This window comes from Salmo salar, chromosome 18, assembly GCF_965601325.2.
Source record: "Salmo salar chromosome 18, fSalSal1, whole genome shotgun sequence".
Taxonomy (NCBI): domain Eukaryota; kingdom Metazoa; phylum Chordata; class Actinopteri; order Salmoniformes; family Salmonidae; genus Salmo; species Salmo salar.
This window is the reverse complement of record NC_138308.1, coordinates 86,344,172-86,363,046: the sequence shown is the minus strand read 5'-3', so window position 1 is coordinate 86,363,046 and position 18,875 is coordinate 86,344,172. Positions and strand designations below refer to the sequence as shown.

Below are 18,875 nucleotides of genomic sequence, written 5' to 3'. Positions count from 1 at the left end.
GGCTTTGGGGATTACCAGTGAGATATACCTGCTGGAGCGTGTGCTACGGGTGGGTGTTGTTATCGTGACCAGTGAGCTGAGATAAGGCGGAGCTTTACCTAGCATAGACTTATAGATGACCTGGAGCCAGTGGGTCTGGCGACGAATATGTAGTGAGGGCCAGCCGACTAGAGCATACAGGTCGCAGTGGTGGGTGGTATAAGGCACTTTGGTAACAAAATGGATGGCACTGTGATAGACTACATTCAATTTGCTGAGTAGAGTATTGGAAGCTATTTTGTAGATGACATCGCCAAAGTCGAGGATCGGTAGGATAGTCAGTTTTACTAGGGTAAGTTTGGCGACGTGAATGAAGGAGGCTTTGTTGTGAAATAGAAAGCCGATTCTAGATTTAATTTTGGATTGGAGATGTTTGATATGAGTCTGGAAGGAGAGTTTACAGTCTAGCTAGACACCTAGGTATTTGTAGTTGTCCACGTATTCTAGGTCAGAACCATCCAGAGTAGTGATGCTAGTTGGGCGGGCGGGTGCGGGTAGTGAACGGTTGAAAAGCATGCATTTGGTTTTGCTAGCGTTTAAGAGCAGTTGGAGGCCACAGAATGAATGAGTGTTGTATGGCATTGAAGCTCGTTTGGAGGTTAGTTAACACAGTGTCCAAAGAAGGGCCAGATATATACAGAATGATGTCGTCTGCATAGAGGTGGATCAGGGAATCACCCGCAGCAAGAGCGACATCGTTGATATATACAGAGAAAAGAGTCGGTCCAAGAATTGAACCCTGTGGTACCCCTATAGAGACAGCCAGAGGTCCGGACAACAGGCCCTCCAATTTTACACACTGAACTCTGTCTGCGAAGTAGTTGGTGAACCAGACGAGGTAGTCATTTGAGAAACCAAGGCTATTGAGTCTGCCGATAAGAATACGGTGATTGACAGAGTTGAAAGCCTTGGCCAGGTCGATGAAGACGGCTGCACAGTACTGCACAGTACTGAAGACGGAGCTGTTGGCCGGGGTTGGCGTAGCCAGGAGGAAACCATGGCCAGATGTAGAGAAATGCTTATTGAAATTTTCAATTATCATGGTATCGGTCGTGACCGTGTCGCCTAGCCTCAGTGCAGTGGGCAGCTGGGAGGAGGTGCTCTTGTTCTCAATGGACTTTACAGTGTCCCAAAACTTTTTGGAGTTAGAGCTACAGGATGCAAATTTCTGTTTGAAAAAGCTAGCCTTTGCTTTCCTGACTGACTGTATGTATTGGTTCCTGACTTCCCTGAACAGTTGCATATCACGTGGACTATTCGATGCTATTGCAGTCCGCCACAGGATGTTTTTGTGCTGGTCAAGGGCAGTCAGGTCTGGAGTGAACCAAGGGCTATATCTGTTCTTACTTTAACATTTTTGGAAAGGGGCAGGCTTATTTAAGATGGTGAGGAAATTACTTTTAAAGAACGACCAGGCATCCTCGACTGACGGGATGAGGTCAATATCCTTCCAGGATTCCTGGGCCAGGTCGATTAGAAAGGCCTGCTCACAGAAGTGTTTTAGGGAGCGTTTGACAGTGATGAGGCGTGGTCGTTAGACCGCGGACCCACAGCGGATGTAGGCAATGAGGTAGTGATCGCTGAGATCCTGATTGAAAACAGCTGAGGTCTATTTGGAGGGCAAGTTGGTCAGGATAATATCTATGAGGGTGCCCATGTTTATGGATTTAGGGTTGTTCCTGGTGGTTTCCTTGATCATTTGTGTGAGATTAGGGCATCTATCTTAGATTGTAGGACTGCTGGAGTGTTAAGCATATCCCAGTTTAGGTCACCTAACAGAACAAACTCTGAAGATTAATGGGGGGCAATCAATTCACATATGGTGTCCAGGTCGCAGCTGGGAGCTGAGGGGGGTCTATAACAGGCAGCAACAGTGAGAAACTTATTTCTGGAGAGATTAATTTTTAAAATTAGAAGCTCGAACTGTTTGGGCATAGACCTGGAAGGTATGACAGAACTTTGCAAGCTATCTCTGCAGTAGATTGCAACTCCTCCCCCTTTGGCAGTTCGATCTTGACGGAAAATGTTGTAGTTGGGTATGGAAATCTCAGAATTTTTGGTGGCCTTCCTAAGCCAGGATTCAGACACTGCAAGGACATCAGGGTTGGCGGAGTGTGCTAAAGCAGTGAGTAAAACAAACTTAGGGAGGAGGCTTCTGATGTTAACATGCATGAAACCAAGGATTTTTCAATTACAGCGGTCAACAGATGAGAGTGCCTGGGGACATGCAGGTCCTGGGTTAGCCTCCACATCACCCGAGGGACAGAGGAGTAGGATGAGGGTACGGCTAAAGGCTAGCAAAACTGGTCACCTAGTGCGTTGGGGACAGAGAATAAAAGGAGCAGATTTCTGGGCATGATAGAATAGATTCAGGGCATAATGTGCAGACGGGTATGGTGGGGTGCGGATACAGTGGAGGTAAGCCCAGGCACTGAGTGATGTTAAGAGAGTTTGCATCTCTGGACACACTGGTTATACTGGGTGATGTCACTGCATGTGTGGGAGGTGGGACAAAGGAGGTATCTAAGGCATGTACAGTGGAACTAGGGGCTCCGCAGTAATCTAAAACAATGATAATTATCCTAAACAACAGTATACAAGGCATATTGACATTTGAGAGAGACATAAAGCGAGGCATAAAGCAATCACAGGTGTTGATTGGGAGAGCTAGCTAAATCAACAACGGGTAAGACAACAACAGCTGATCAGCTAAGACAACCTTCAACAGGTAAAATGGCGATGAATGGGCAGAGAGGGTCGGTTAACTACATACAGGGCCTGAGTTCGGGGCTAGGGCCAACAGATAAACAAAGGTAAACAAAGTGGAGTACCGTGATAAATGAACAGTCCAGTAGGCATTAGCTATGTAGCCAAGTGATCATAGGGTCCAGTGTACAGCAATAGATGGAACAGGGAAGCTACGGGGTAGTCGTTGCTACGCTAGCACGCGGGAGACACGGCGTTTAAAGTTAGCAGTCCGGGGTAAGTAGAGCGTCTGCTCAGTCGTCTTGCAAAGGCTGGTTGAAGGCACAGCTGATGGAATTACGTCTGCGGACCAGTCGTGGTGGTACGGTGGGGCGCCGTGTCGACGAAGGGACCAGGCCAGATGGCGAAGGAGGTATTGTAGTTGTGGTAATTTCGTTTCCTAGCCGGGAGATGCGCCTGGCTCATGGCTAGCTTCGGGGCTGGGTCACTCAGTGGCAGCTAGCTAGCTGTGATGATCAATGGTCCAGGGTTTACAGCAGGAATCTGGCGTTGTATTGGAGAAAAACAGTCCGAGGCTGGCAGGTATTATCCAGGCTAAAAAAACGGCTGGTGCCTGAGCAGAGGGTAAAGGCCGCTAGCAGCGGCTAACAATGATTAAATTGCTAGTAACTTAGCTAATTAGCTGGCTACCTTCTGATGAAAGTTTTGGCTATAGGGTCAACAACAACAAAAAGTGGATCCGTGTCACATTGAGTGAGGCGGGTTACCGGAAGGTATATTTAATAAAAAAATGGAAAAAGAGATTGAAAAATGAATTGGAATATATACAAAAAAATACAAAAAGTAAATGAGAGGACAACAAACCACGTTTGCACTGCTACGCCATCTTGGAATAGAAGAATATCAGAAAGAGAAGAGGACAGGAGGGAACATTGTCTTTATATGTGAATTATATGTGAACCAATTACTTGTCTCCACAATGTCTGTGCGCCAGTCACTCCCTCCTTTGGCCTTGGGGGAGATAAGGTCTGAGAAAAGATGTGTGTAGTTGTGTCTGGAACTATTGTATGTCATCTCTGATGTTGCACCTATCCTGGGATAGTGTATGACCTAGAGGCTCACTCCCCTCAGTGAGCTTGTCCAGGCGTGTGGTCAAGAAGGGGTTTTACTTGAGATGGGAGTATCTGAAGTTAACAATTGATTTATGCCATAGAATGAATTGGTGTTTCTGTGCTATGAAGTACCAGGAATGAGATTGTTTTAGGGGCCAAACTGAACAATGAGAACAGTCTTCATAGCAAATGCTATCTGGCTACGGGAGACTCCTCTCTCATATATCAATTCTCACCTTGTGACCCATTCCACACATCTGTTGATTTTCATGTAGACTGAGGGGTGGATCTTTGCTATAAAACATTTTTGTAGCCTTTGTGTCGGGGCTCTCAACGAATCATCTGAGGGCGGTTCGGCGACCAGCCATCGCTATTGCAGAGCTCTCATTAATAAAGATTCAGTTCAAGTATAACTCTGACTTGTGTGATAAGTTTGTCTCTCCTCATTTGATAATACAGAAATTAACCACCACATATGCGCGCACACACACACACACACACACACACACACACACACACACACACACACACACACACACACACACACACACACACACACACACACACACACACACACACACACACACCCGCAAATACACATGGGGTGGTGGGCTACGGAACACTGCTAACCAAATACACCTCACCTTACCCTCCCCATGTTTGGCTAATAGAAGGTTGTGTTCATAAGGCACCAATCGGAATAAAACAGATTAAAACAAGGGGTGAGGAACTACCTGATCTTATCCAATAACAAACCCACATTTTTGTTTTCCGTTGCAAAAAGTTGCTAAAAAAATTCTGCTGTGTGCCCTAATGAACATGACCCAGGTTTGCATGTTTGCCAGACAGAGAGAGAGAAAAGAGAGTAAGAAGAATCCATCACGCACACTGAGACAGAGGAGAGGAGCGAGGGATTCAGCAAAGGACAAGATAGCCCTGTCAATACAGGTATGTTAATTTTATGTTTGGATATACTGTTTTATTATTCAAAACCTTGGCTAATACTATAATAAAGAATGATGATAATATATAAGTAAAGAAAATGGGTTATTATCACATTAGTGAAAGGTTATTGTTGTTGTGGTATGTGTGACATGGAAATGCTGAAAAGGACAAGAATAGTACATCCACATCCTATACATGGCAGGTGTTGGATATCCAGAAATAGATCATATTAACTGATAATTAAAAGGGGGAAATGTTTAATGTTATTAATTCATATTGACTGATGAATATGTTGCTACATCCCAGATCCATGGAGTGGAGTAGGAGAGCTATCCCTGTCTCTGGTGAGAACTAAATACCTACAAGGGTTAGGGTCAATTCTATTTCAATTCCTGTCAATTTAGAAAGTAAACCAAAATCCAATTAACCTGTTAAACTCTGAGAGATTATTATGACATTGCCAGGAATAAGATTTGAGTTGCATTTCCAAAAAGGCCTGTAGCTTTCAAAAGAACCAATCAGAATTGAAAAGATAATTTAATTTCAGTGTACTTCCTGAATTACTGAAATTGAATTGACCCCAACCCTTCCATCTAAAAGTCAGAGATCTCTGATGATCAGCATTACCCTATAGCACGTTACACAACTTGTCATATAATATTATCGAAGTGTATTATTAATTCATAATATTATTGTTGTTTTACAGGGATTTTCCTACTGTTTTTGAGGGTCACCAAGCAGATAGGTAAATGCATTTTTAATTAAGCAGACAGACAGACAGAGAGACAGAGAGACAGACAGACAGACAGACAGACAGACAGACAGACAGACAGACAGACAGACAGACAGACAGAAACAAACAAACCAAATCAACTAATCAATGAATTAAGTATCAGTATTAGCCACTGTGACAGAAGCTAGGCCTAATAATACATTTAGTTCAGTTACCGTCCCAATTAACGGTTACTAATTACATTTGATAAAAGTTGGTGCAGGTGTGGGTGTGTGTGTGTGTGCAGGAGGTTTTTCTATATATCTGAGGTGTATTTACTTGGAACCAAACGGAACAATATGGCCGACACAGGGAGGGACTAATATGAACTAACCTGTAAAACGTTGTCAGTTGCAAAATGTATGGTTAAGGTGTGCACTAATGAACAAATCTGTCTCTGTCACTCAAACAGACAACGTGGCATTGAGAGGAGTGGCTGCTCAGTCTTCCCTTTTTAATTGGGAATATAGTCCAAGCAATGTCATTGATGGAAACCGCAATTCTAACTATAACAGTGGTGGATCCTGCAGCAGCACTGAGTTTAACACCAACCCCTGGTGGAGAGTGGACCTGCTGGATGTGTACAGAGTGACAGCTGTCACAATTACCAACAGAGGAGACTGCTGTCCTGAGAGGCTTGATGGTGCTGAGATCCGCATCGGTAACTCACTGGAGAACAATGGCATCAACAACCCCAGGTGATACATACTGTAGACATTTGTACATATTTATTTATTCTCTTGTAGGTTTAGATATGGTCTTCATGCTTCTGAAGCTATTCTGTGTCTGTATAACAACGGCATCAACAACTCCAGGTGATACATAGACATCAGTACATTTTTATGTCCTGTCTTGAAGGAGTTTGGATACATTGGTTTTCATCCATGCTTCTGTAGCTATTCAGTGGTTATATATTTAACACAATGACCGTCTTCTCTATGGTACATTGTAGAGAGTCCTCATTCCCCCTCTATCTCTCTCTCTCTCCCCCTCTCCCTTTCAGATGTGCTGTCATCCCCAAAATACCAGCAGGACAGACCAACACCTTCCAGTGTAATGAGATGGAGGGTCGCTACGTTGTTGTTGTGATCCCTGGACAGAACAAGATTCTCACTCTGTGTGAAGTGGAAGTATTTGCCACGGTCAAACCTCCAGGTACTTCTTCACCAGTACATGTATGTATTCTGTCAGTGAAGGTATGCCGAATAATAACTTTAACGACCAGAATTTCTTTCCTGTCCGACATCATTTAGTGGAGATGATAATTGTTTTCCAATGCATGTTTTTTTTTATATTGAATGGGTTTTTTTGTGACTCGGTGGGAGACAATGCAAATTAGTAGAAATCTGTGTAAAATATACCGTAAAACTCTATAATCTGGCAGTGTGACATTTTTTTTCTTCAACAATGTGCGTTATACAAAGAACACTGTTTATGCATCGCTCAGCTTACTAAACTCTAGTAAAACAATCACCTTTTGAGTTTTGTGGTATTTACGGTATTTTGCACAGATTTGAACTATTTTGCACCGTGAAAGATAGCACCAAATGTATTTCAGCCCCCAAGTCAAAGAGAACGGTGGTGAGGATGAAGATCCAATCAGATGCTGATCTGACGGACCAGGCAGTCGGTGACCAGCTCCTACAGCAGGTGAGAGAGAGGGAGAGGGAAAGGGGGGAGGGAGAGAGAAAGAGAAAGAGAGAAATAGAATGTATCTGTGTATATGAACATTTGTCTAACCGCTTGTGCTTTCATCTAGCTGCATGTAGAGTTTCTGAAGCAGGGTGTGTCTAATGTTCAGCTGCGCTGGAGGACTCAACCAGATGGACAGATTTTCCACTGTGAGGAAGAAGAGAAGGAGGGTGGATCCACACAGACAGGTAACAACAAGGAGCATATTACAGACTGTTGTTCTTATTGCAACAGACAGGCATTGAAGACATTGTGCTTTTATCAGAGTTGGGGTCAATTCCATTTCAGGAAATAAATTGATATTTCAATTCCAATTCCAATTTTCCTCATTGTGTTTCAATTATGAAAATGTTGAAGTGGAATTTCAGTTTACTTCCTGAATTGACTGAATTGAAATGGAATCGACCCTAACTCTGGGTCTTATTATCGTATTGCCAAGTTGTTATTGTAAGAAAAGAACGTGTTAGCGAGTCATAACTCAATTAATACCTTAAAGAGTTGTTGTATGTCATGTCTCTTCCAGGTGATTGTGGAACTGAAGGGGGCTAGCCTGGTGAGAGACTCCAATGAGACAAAATTGTTTTAAGATTGGACTGAATTGACGACATAATCTATCTACCATAAAACTTAAATTAAATGCAAAATCTCAAATAGCCGCCTGTCCCTTTAAATAGCCAGGCAACGGCACACATTCCAGCAAATAAACACCTATTTCAAATAAACACTGGGTCTAAATGAATTGTTTACAAGGCTACCATGAATTACCATGAATTGTTTATGAGGTTTAATGTTTGATTTGTCACATGAAATAATTCAGTAAGGATTCAAAAGAATTATGGCAATCTTCCGTTTTTAATTGTCTAAGAAAGTACAAGCCATTGGCTGCGAACAGCTGAGAACTGCTAGATATGAACTGGCAAGCACAAAAACATCAACAACTTTGGAAGTACAGACCCCCAGAAATTGGCACCCCAGTAAGAAGTGACGAAAACACACTAAAAGATGGGAATCATTTTTCTGTCAAGGAATGTTTTTTTTTATAGAGGCATGCTGAGACAAAAGAAATGTGACACAGTGTGTAAATGATAACACATTAGTGCAGGAAATTGATTAAAATGCTGGAAGTTCATGCATTAATTAAACAATTAACTATGCAAATGTGTAAAAACCTGTGTGCATTAAGGAAATAGATGCCTGGCTTAAATAGAAGCATATATCTGATATTTTACCTTTATTTAACTGGGCAAGTCAGTTAAGAATGAATTCTTATTTTCAATGACAGCCTAGGAACAGTGGGTTAACTGTCTTGTTCAGGGGAAGAATGACAGATTTGTACCTTGTCAGTTCGGGGATTTGAACTTGGAACCTTGTGGTTACTAGTCTAACCACTAGGCTACGCTGCCACTAGGCTATGGTGTTGTGTTCAGTGATTTAAGCAAATAAATGCAGAGGCGATTATTTGAAGTTTTCCTGTATTTAAATGTCTGTACAAACAACATTATTCCTTTCAACATGTATAAGGTAATATGCAGTTTTGTTCCTATTTGTTTCAAATAATGAACATGGTTTAGTCAAGTATATTATTACAAGCCTGCATTATTTTTTACTTACAAAAGAAGCACCAATGAGTTAGCCAGCCAACTTTGATAAACAACCAAAATAAAGACAGATTTTCAGGTACATTATATTTTTGGTTTAGACCAAGCCCATTTCAAGCTTATCTTTCTAAAATATACAGTTATTTTAGAATATTTAAGCAAGTTAGTGGCTAACGCATTGATTCTGCTTTGCAGTATAACCAATCTGGTATTTTATAAATAGAAGCTTAGCTTTAGGTGTTTTAATGTAATTGTGCAGAAACCATACAAATGTGTGACAGAAATTCTCTACAAATTGATGTACTCCCCTGTTAAAACATTGAGACAGAGTTGGGAAATAATGTAAGTTAATGTATGAACAGTTTATAGAATATGAATAAATGAACCTGAGAAATATCTGTGTATTTATTGTCTGCTCTTGTAATGTACCTGCTGTATTACAATGATATTCACTCATTCATTACTGTATTTCAACTGATATTCACTCATTCATAAGGGCCAGGATAGACCATAACTACTGTGATACTGCCGTGTTCTTTCTCACACCATGTCCAAGCAACTAAAAAGTACATCTGCCCCCAAATAATAACTTGAACTAAATAATCTCACCCCTAGCGTGGTAACCTGACTCAATCAATTAGCCAGCTAACTTTGACAAAGCATCAGATTTAACTATTGATTTTCTGGTTCATTAAGAAATCTCACCCCTAGCCTGGTAACCTGACTCAATCAATTAGCCAGCTAACTTTGACAAAGCATCAGATATAACTATTGATTTTCTGGTTCATTAAGAAATCTCACCCCTAGCATGGTAACCTGACTCAATCAATTAGCCAGCTAACTTTGACAAAGCACCAGATATAACTATTGATTTTCTGGTTCATTAAGAAATCTAAACTTAGATGTGTTTAAGGTTGTTGAGTTAATTACACCATGCCCATTTCAAAAAATAAATAAAGTTATTCTGCAAATATTTTAGCAAGTTGTCCATCTCCTACTATTGTTGTCAACATGGCAGAGGAGTTTGTTTATTTGAATCTATTTAAGTCCCCAATGGGGCATAATCTTCCAAGGGTCCATGAAAAATATAGAAAATATCCTATTATAAGAAAATTGATTAGAGGACCATATTTTGTCCCCTTGACATGGCTGGGGAGGAGGCATAACCTCGTTGTTATGGCTTGCCTAAATAAGTTCAGGAGTAAAATTGTGCTTAACAGATTCAACCACAAAGACCAGGGAGTTTTTCCAATGCCATGCAAAAATAGGTTAACATTGTTTTGAATATCCCTTAGAGTATGGTTATTAATTACACTTGATGGTTATCAATACACCCAATCACTACAAAGATGCAGGCATCCTTCCTAACTAACTCAGATGCCGGAGAGGAAGGAAACCCCTCAGGAGCTAAGCACGGTCAAAATCGTAGAGGAAAACCTGGTTCAGTCTGCTTTCCAACAGATACTAGGAGACAGATTCACCTTTCAGCAGGACGATAACCTAAAACACAAGGCCAAAAATTAACTGGAGTTGCTTACTAATTCGACATTGAATGTTCCTGAGTGGCCCCTGAGTGGGGGGGGGGGGCATTTGTTGTGGCATTTTAGGAAGGCTCTATGTTATACTGATCGCACTTTACATTTTTGTAGGTGTATGTATGGTTGTGCTTGTCCGATAGAGCCATTGGGCAACTTTCAGCTCTGTTCCTATTGGCGGAGTCATTGCTAAATATTAAAGCAGACAGATTTTTCCAGTCTCTGAAAGACTACAATTTGTGTTCGGCAGGGTTTTGTGCTCTGGCCCCCGTCCTTCCCCCAAGGCGGGCTTTTTTTAAAAGGAACATCACTAAAGAACTGACCAAATGCAATGGCTTCCAGTGATTCCTCTCATCAACACAAATTCGATGATGGAGCATCTATTAGCTACATGGTGACATTCATCCACACGTTATAAAGAAGAGGATTCAAAACAAAGAGCTGGCTTTAGCTAACGTTAGAAGTTCAGCTACAGCCGATGCCAGCCCCAAGAGGGCCGATGGCAAATACGGTGCCTAGCTACGTAAGATATTTTTCCTGCAAGCCACCTAGCTAACTTTAGTTTATCTACTGAAACCCATATTGTGTATTGATGGCTAACATACAGTGGTGTTACAGTGGTGGGAAATCAAAATATTTTTCTGTTTGTTAACTTAGCAAGCTAGCTAGCTAAACAACTACAGGTAGCCATATCTATGATTACAAATAGAAGATCTCTTATTTCTTGATTGTTAAACCTCTTCTAGCTACTAAACAGCAAGCTACAACGTTACAACCAGCCACCTAAAGCTAGGTTTATCAGCAAACTTTAGCACATGACTGGAGTTGGCTAGTTTGTTAGCCTTGCGCATGCTAACGTGTTATGTGCCACGCCTCGCATTTGTAACTTGTTAGCAAACGTGTCACATCAGGAACTGTAAAGAATTTTACTAGCTACCTATGTAACATAATTGATGAGGGTTGACATTGAAATGCATCCAAAGTCATAATCATAACCAATCACAAAACTATAGGCATGACGCAAAACAGGATTCCAAACAGATCCAAACAGGATTCCAAACAGATGTAAATCACAAGTATTGGATATCCAGCAAGCAGGCTAGCTAAGTTTACTAGCAAACAGTGAGGAGAAACAATAATACATCAATTTACTGTTGTGAATCTGTAAAACTGAAGCTGATTGTACTATAAAACATACATGCCTAAGCATGCTTGATGGACATGGCTGTAGGTAGATACTGTCTGCCTACCTACCTAGGCTCATTTATATGGTCTGGTCACTGCAAAGGTTGAGGGTTATGCCCCATTTCTTTCTATTAGGCTAGATATTGTTGTAAATGTAATCTCTGTTCCTGTGCCCATGTATGTATGTTCAACTAGTCTACCCTAATGTTGATGTTTTTCTGGCACGGTTCAACTGTGGTTCAAACTGCACAATAGAATATAATTTTGTTCGTTTTTCCAGACAATATCGTGTGGTGCCTGGGCATCATCCTGAATTGTATTCTAGATACAGAAACAGAAGGCCTTTGCATGCGTCATTGTAGCAGAACTGTATCCCGTGAACTGTATCCCTCTCGAGGGATTAGACATTATGCTCGATTTCAAGCAGATGACTCATCAGGAACTGAATGGCATCACACTCCTCCCACAACATTACAAGTATTCCCTGAACTTACTGCATGTTTCTTTGGAATGACAATTTCATAATGACCACCTCTCCCATCATCTGCTGATCACTAGTTCTCTTAGCTACAGAATGTTACACCAGATTACTGGAAGATACAGTCTAGGTACTGTTTGGTGTAGCACTGAATTTTCTACCAACCTTAGCGATGCGGTCTTCATCCTCAATTTGGAGAAACAGGAGTCATAAAAGGGCTGTGTCGTTGCAGGGGGTCCGTTTGATTTTAGAAAATGCTCCATTATGAAATTAAATACTTTTTTTGCTCCATAAAGTAATCCAACAATATGTGCGCCGCCATCGTGATCGAGACAGGTCTCAGTCATCATGACATGCAACACTTTGGGGTGGACACCCACCTGTCTCGATCAATGAGAGAAGAATTGTAAAAGACAAGATGTCAGCAAAGACCTTTGGGTAAATCACATTAGACACAGTTCTCTGCACTTGTCTGTCTCTACACCTGAGACACACTCGGACAGGAATGTACTACACTGTACATACAAATGTTTTTTGTATGTTACTTTTACCATATAACATTGTTGTTCAGTACCCAGCTCTCTTGAGTTAGCATTAAATAATGTACATTCTCCTGTATTAGTTTGTTTATTTGACAATCTGAATGTTTAGCATCTGTTTGATGCTACAGAGCCCTGTACAGCTTAAATACATATATTCTGTGAATCCATAAGGGCTGACAAATTTCTAAGAGGGATAGAACATATCCAAACCTATTTCATAGTGGTTCTACATCAAGGCTCTCCAACACTGTTCCTGGAGCGCTAACATCCTGTTTGTTTTCACTCCAACCCTAATCTAGCACATCTGATTCTAATAATTAGCTGGTTGATAAGCTGAAACAGGTTAGTTACAATTGGGTTGGAGCGAAAACCTACAGGAGGGTAGCTCTCCAGGAACAGGGTTGGAGACCCCTGTCCTACATGGTCTTATGCCAGGATTTCCCAATCTCGTTGCTGGGGACCCCAAAGGGTGCAGGTTTTGGTTTTTGCCAAAACCAAAATCTGCAGCCCTTCGGGTCCCCAGGGTCGAGTTTGTGAAATGCTGTCTTATCCTGTGCCACACTGGCTTTAATTACACAGGCAGACCAATTCTGATATTTTTTCCACTGCGTGGTCTGAATCACATCAGCTCTTTATCAGAACTAACTGGTCAAAAGACCAATTAGTGAAAAAAATATCATAATTGGGCTGCTTGTGTAAATGTAGCCATAGTCCTTTATCTGGATTCAGTACACTGGCAATGGTGGGTGGGGAAGCTGAGACTGTCACACACTGATCTGTTTCACCTGTCTTTGTGCTTGTCTCCAACCTCCTCCAGGTGTCGCCCATCTTCCCCATTACCCCCTGTGTATTTATACCTGTGTTCTCTGTTTGTTGCCCGTTTGTTTTGTTTCGTGAAACCTACCAGCGTTTGTTCCCCTGCTCTTGTCTGTTCTTGCTCCTATTTTCTAGTCCTTCTCCGGATTTGACCGTTCTGCCTGCCCTGACCCTGAGCCTGCCTGCCGTTCTATACCTTGCCCCACCTCAATGGATTATTGACCCCTGCCTGCCTGCCATTGTGGACCTTTTGCACCCTCTCTGGATTACTGACCTCTGCCTGCCTTTGACCTGTCGTTTGCCTGCTCCTGTACTAGAAATAAACGTTTGTTTCTTCGACACTGTCTGCATTTGGGTCATATCTAAAACCTGATAATACAAACTAGAAGTTGACCGATTAAGATTTTTCATAATCGGTCCGATTATTGCAGGACCAATCAATTTTTTGTATTTATTTATTTGTAATAATGACAATTACAACAATACTGAATAAACAATTTAATTTTAACTTATTAATATAATACATCAATCAAATAAATGTAGCATGAAATAAATAATGAAACATGTTCAATTTGGTTTAAATAATGCAAAAACAAAGTGTTGGAGAAGAAAGTAAAAGTGCAATATGTGCCATGTAAAAAAGCTAACGTTTAACATATCTAGGATCGTTCGGGATGCTAGTGTCCCAACTTGCCAACAGCCAGTGAAATTGCAGGGTGCCAAATTCAAACAACAGAAATCTCATAATTAAAATTCCTCAAACATAAAAGTATTATACACCATTTTAAAGATAAACTTCTTGTTAATCCAACCACAGTGTCTGATTTCAAAAAGGCTTTACGGCGAAAGCATACCATGCGATTATGTTAGGTCAGCTCCTAGTCACAAAAAAAACATACAGACATTTTCCAGCCAAAGAGAGGAGTCACAAAAAGCAGAAATAGAGATAAAATTAATCACTAACCTTTGATGATCTTCATCAGATGGCAATCATAGGACTTCATGTATGTTTTGTTCGATAAAGTTCATATTTATATCCAAAAATCTCAGTTTACAACAAATCTCAGCGTTATGTTCAGTAATGTTTTGCCTCCAAAACATCCAGTGAATTTGCAGAGAGCCACATCAATTTCTGTTATACTCACCGACATCATTCAAACTGTTTTAGAAACGTCAGAGTGTTTTCTATCCAAATCTACTAATAATATGCATATCCTAGCTTCTGGGCCTGAGTAGCAGGCAGTTTACTCTGGGCACGCTTTTCATCCAAACTTCCCAATGCTGCCCCCTATCCTAGTGAAGTTAAGTTCCTTGCTCAGAACATGAGAACATATGAAAGCTGGTGGTTCCTATTAACATGAGTCTTCAATATTCCCAGGTAAGAAGTTTTAGGTTGTAGTTATTATAGGAATATTTCTCTCTATACGATTTGTATTTCATATACCTTTGACTATTGGATGTTCTTATAGGCACTTTAGTATTGCCACTGTAACAGTATAGCTTCCGTCCCTCTCCTCGCCCCTACCTGGGCTCGAACCAGGAACACATCGACAACAGCCACCCTCGAAGCATCGTTACCCATCGCTCCACAAAAGCCGCGGCCCTTGCAGAGCAAGGGGAATAACTACTCCAAGTCTCAGAGCGAGTGACGTTTGAAACGCTATTAGCGCGCACCCCGCTAACTAGCTAGCCATTTCACATCGGTTAGTTGATAGGCTTGAAGTCATAAACAGTGCAATGCTTGAAGCATTGCAAAGCGCTGTTGGCAAACGCATGAAAGTGCTGTTTGAATGAATGCTTACGAGCCTGCTGCTGCCTACCACCGCTCAGTCAGACTGCTCTTTCAAATATCAAATCATAGACTTAATTATAACATAATGACACACAGAAATACGAGCCTTAGGTCATTAATATGGTCAAATCCGGAAACTATCATTTAGAAAATAAAACGTTTATTCTTTCAGTGAAATACTGAACCGTTCCGTATTTTATCTAACGGGTGGCATCCATAAGTCTAAATATTCCTGTTACATTGCACAACCTTCAATGTTATGTCATAATTACGTAAAATTCTGGCAAATTAGTTCGCAACGAGCCAGGCGGCGAAAACTGTTGCATATACCCTGACTCTGCGTGCAATGAACGCAAGAGAAGTGACACAATTTCCCTAGTTTAATATTGCCTGCTAACATTAATTTATTTTAACTAAATATGCAGGTTTAAAAATATATACTTGTGTATTGATTTTAACCTCTCTAGGGTAGGTGGCACCAAATCGTCCCACCTACGTAACAGCCAGTGGAATCCTGTGGCGCGTTATTCAAATACCTTAGAAATGCTATTACTTCAATTTCTCAAACATATGACTATTTTACAGCATTTTAAAGGCAAGACTCTCGTTAATCTAACCACACTGTCCGATTTCAAAAAGGCTTTACAACGAAAGCAAAACATTAGATTATGACAGCAGAGTACCCAGCCAGAAATAATCAGACACCCATTTTTCAAGCTAGCATATAATGTCACAAAAACCCAGAAGACAGCTAAATGCAGCACTAACCTTTGATGATCTTAATCAGATGACACACCTAGGACATTATGTTATACAATACATGCATGTTTTGTTCAATCAAGTTCATATTTATATCAAAAACCAGCTTTTTACATTAGCATGTGACGTTCAGAACTAGCATACCCCCCGCAAACTTACGACGAATTTACTAACAATTTACTAAATTACTCACGATAAACGTTCACAAAAAGCATAACAATTATTTTAAGAATTATAGATACAGAACTCCTCTATGCACTCGATATGTCCGATTTTAAAATAGCTTTTTGGTGAAAGCACATTTTGCAATATTCTAAGTAGATAGCCCGGCATCACAGGGCTAGCTATTTAGACACCCAGCAAGTTTAGCCTTCACCAAACTCCGATTTACTATTAGAAAAGTTTGATTACCTTTGGTGTTCTTCGTCAGAATGCACTCCCAGGACTTCTACTTCAATAACAAATGTTGGTTTGGTGCCAAATAATCTATAGTTATGTTCAAACAGCGGCGTTTTGTTCGTGCTTTCAAGACACTATCCGAATGGTAAATAAGGGTTACGAGCATGGCGCATTTCGTGACAAAAAAATTCTAAATATTCCATTACCGTACTTCGAAGCATGTCAACCGCTGTTTAAAATCAATTTTTATGCCATTTTTCTCGTAAAAAAGCGATAATATTCCGACCGGGAATCTGCAATTAGGTAAACAGACGAAAGAAAATAAAGCATGGGGTCGACTCGGGCACGCGCCTAAGCCCATTGTCCTCTAATCGGCCACTTGTCAAAAGCGATAATGTGTTTCAGCCTGGGGCTGCCTCGACATCGTTCAGCTTTTTCCCGGGCTCTGAGAGCCTATGGGAGCCGTAGGAAGTGTCACGTTACAGCAAAGATCCTCAGTCTTCAATAAACAGAGGCAAGAAGAACAACAACTTGTCAGACAGGCCACTTCCTGCATGGAATCTTCTCAGGTTTTTGCCTGCCATATGAGTTCTGTTATACTCACAGACACCATTCAAACAGTTTTAGAAACTTTAGGGTGTTTTCTATCCAAAGCCAATAATATATGCATTATATGCATATTCTAGTTACTGGGCAGGAGTAGTAACCAGATTAAATCGGGTACGTTTTTTTATCCGGCCGTGTAAATACTGCCCCCTAGCCCTAACAGGTTAAGAAAGGCGTTGATGTTTATGGTTAGGTACATATTGGTGCAACGACAGTGCTTGTTTCACGAATGCGCTTGTTAAATCACCTGTTTGGCGAGGTAGGCTATGATTCAATGATGAATTAAAACCTGCTAAGGTGCAGGGGCAGTATTTTCACGGCCGGATGAAAAACGTACCCAAATTAAACTGCCTACTACTCGGGCCCAGAAACTAGAATATGCATATTATTAGTAGATTTGGATAGAAAATACTCTGAAGTTTCTAAAACTGTTTGAATGATGTCTGTGAGTATAACAGAACTCATATGGCAGGCAAAAACCTGAGAAAAATCCAACCAAGAAGTGGGAAATCTGAGAATTGTAGTTCTTCTTTTGAATCCCTTTTGAAACTACAGTGTCTGTGGGGTCACATTGCACTTCCTAAGGCTTCCATTGGCTGTCAACAGCCTTCAGAAAGTTTTTTCATCATTCTCCTGTTACTGGGCAGAGAACAGTAGCTCAGTCAATGAGTGGACTGCCTGAGGACAAAGGGCTTGGTGATGCGCGATCCCACGAGCACGACGTTGCTTCTTTTTCTCCTGGAATGATTACGCTATTGTCCGGTTGGAATATTATTGCATTTTTACGTTTAAAATACCCTAAAGATTGATTGCAAACAACATTTGACATGTTTCTACGAACTGTAATGGAACATTTTGACTTTTTGTGTCTAGAATTACGCTCGCGCATTATGCCTTTGGATAGTGACCTGAACGCACAAACAAAACGGAGGTATTTGGACATAAATATGGATTATTTCGAACAAAAATAACATTTCTTGTGGAAGTAGCAGTCCTGAGAGTGCATTCTGATGAAGATCAGCAAAGGTAAGAGAATATTTATAATACTAATTCTGAGTTCAGTTGACCCCAGAACTTGGCGGGTGTCTGTATAGCTTGCTTTGATGGCGAGCTATGTACTCAGAATATTGAAAAATGTGTTTTCTCCGTAAAGCTATTTAAAATCTGACACAGCGGTTGCATCAAGGAGTAGTGTATCTATAATTCTTTAAATAATTGTTATGTATTTTGTCAACGTTTATGTTGAGTATTTTTGTAAATTGATGTGCTCATTCACCGGAAGTTTTTGGTGGGAATACATTTTCTGAACATCACGCGCCAATGTAAAATGCAGTTTTTGGATATAAATATGAACTTTATCGAACAAAACATACATGTATTGTGTAACAAGATGTCCTAGGAGTGTCATCTGATGAAGATCGTCAAAGGTTAGTGCTTCATTTAGCTGTATTTTGGGGTTTTGTGACACATCTCCTTGCTTGGAAAATGGCTGTGTGGTTATTTTTGTCTATGAACTCTCCTAACATAATCTAATGTTTTGCTTTCGCTGTAAAGCTTTTTTGAAATTGGACAATGTGATTACATTAACCTGTTGGGGATAAAACACTCCAAAGTTTCTAAAACTGTTTGAATGGTGTCTGTGAGTATAACAGAACTCATTTGGCAGGCCAAAACCTGAGAAGATTCCAAACAGGAAGCGCTCTCTCTGACTTTAACCTGTTAGGGCAAAACCTTAAAAATCCTATTACTTCAATTTCTCAAACATATGACTATTTTACAGCTATTTAAAGACAAGACTCTCGTTAATCTAACCACACTGTCCGATTTCAAAAAGGCTTTACAACGAAAGCAAAACATTAGATTATGTCAGCAGAGTACCAAGCCAGAAATAATCAGACA

At 40.7% G+C, this 18,875-nt stretch overlaps 1 non-coding gene across 1 annotated transcript in view; it reads left to right on the top strand.

The window, feature by feature from the left end:
• Positions 1-3,075: 3,075 nt before the first annotated feature.
• LOC106577978 (uncharacterized) overlaps positions 3,076-18,875 on the top strand; it is a 56,194-nt gene continuing 40,394 nt past the window's right edge. The window contains exons 1-3 of the transcript XR_014381316.1: positions 3,076-3,157; positions 5,987-6,272; positions 6,578-6,716. This is a non-coding gene — a transcript (uncharacterized LOC106577978). The remainder of the gene's footprint in view (positions 3,158-5,986; positions 6,273-6,577; positions 6,717-18,875) is intronic.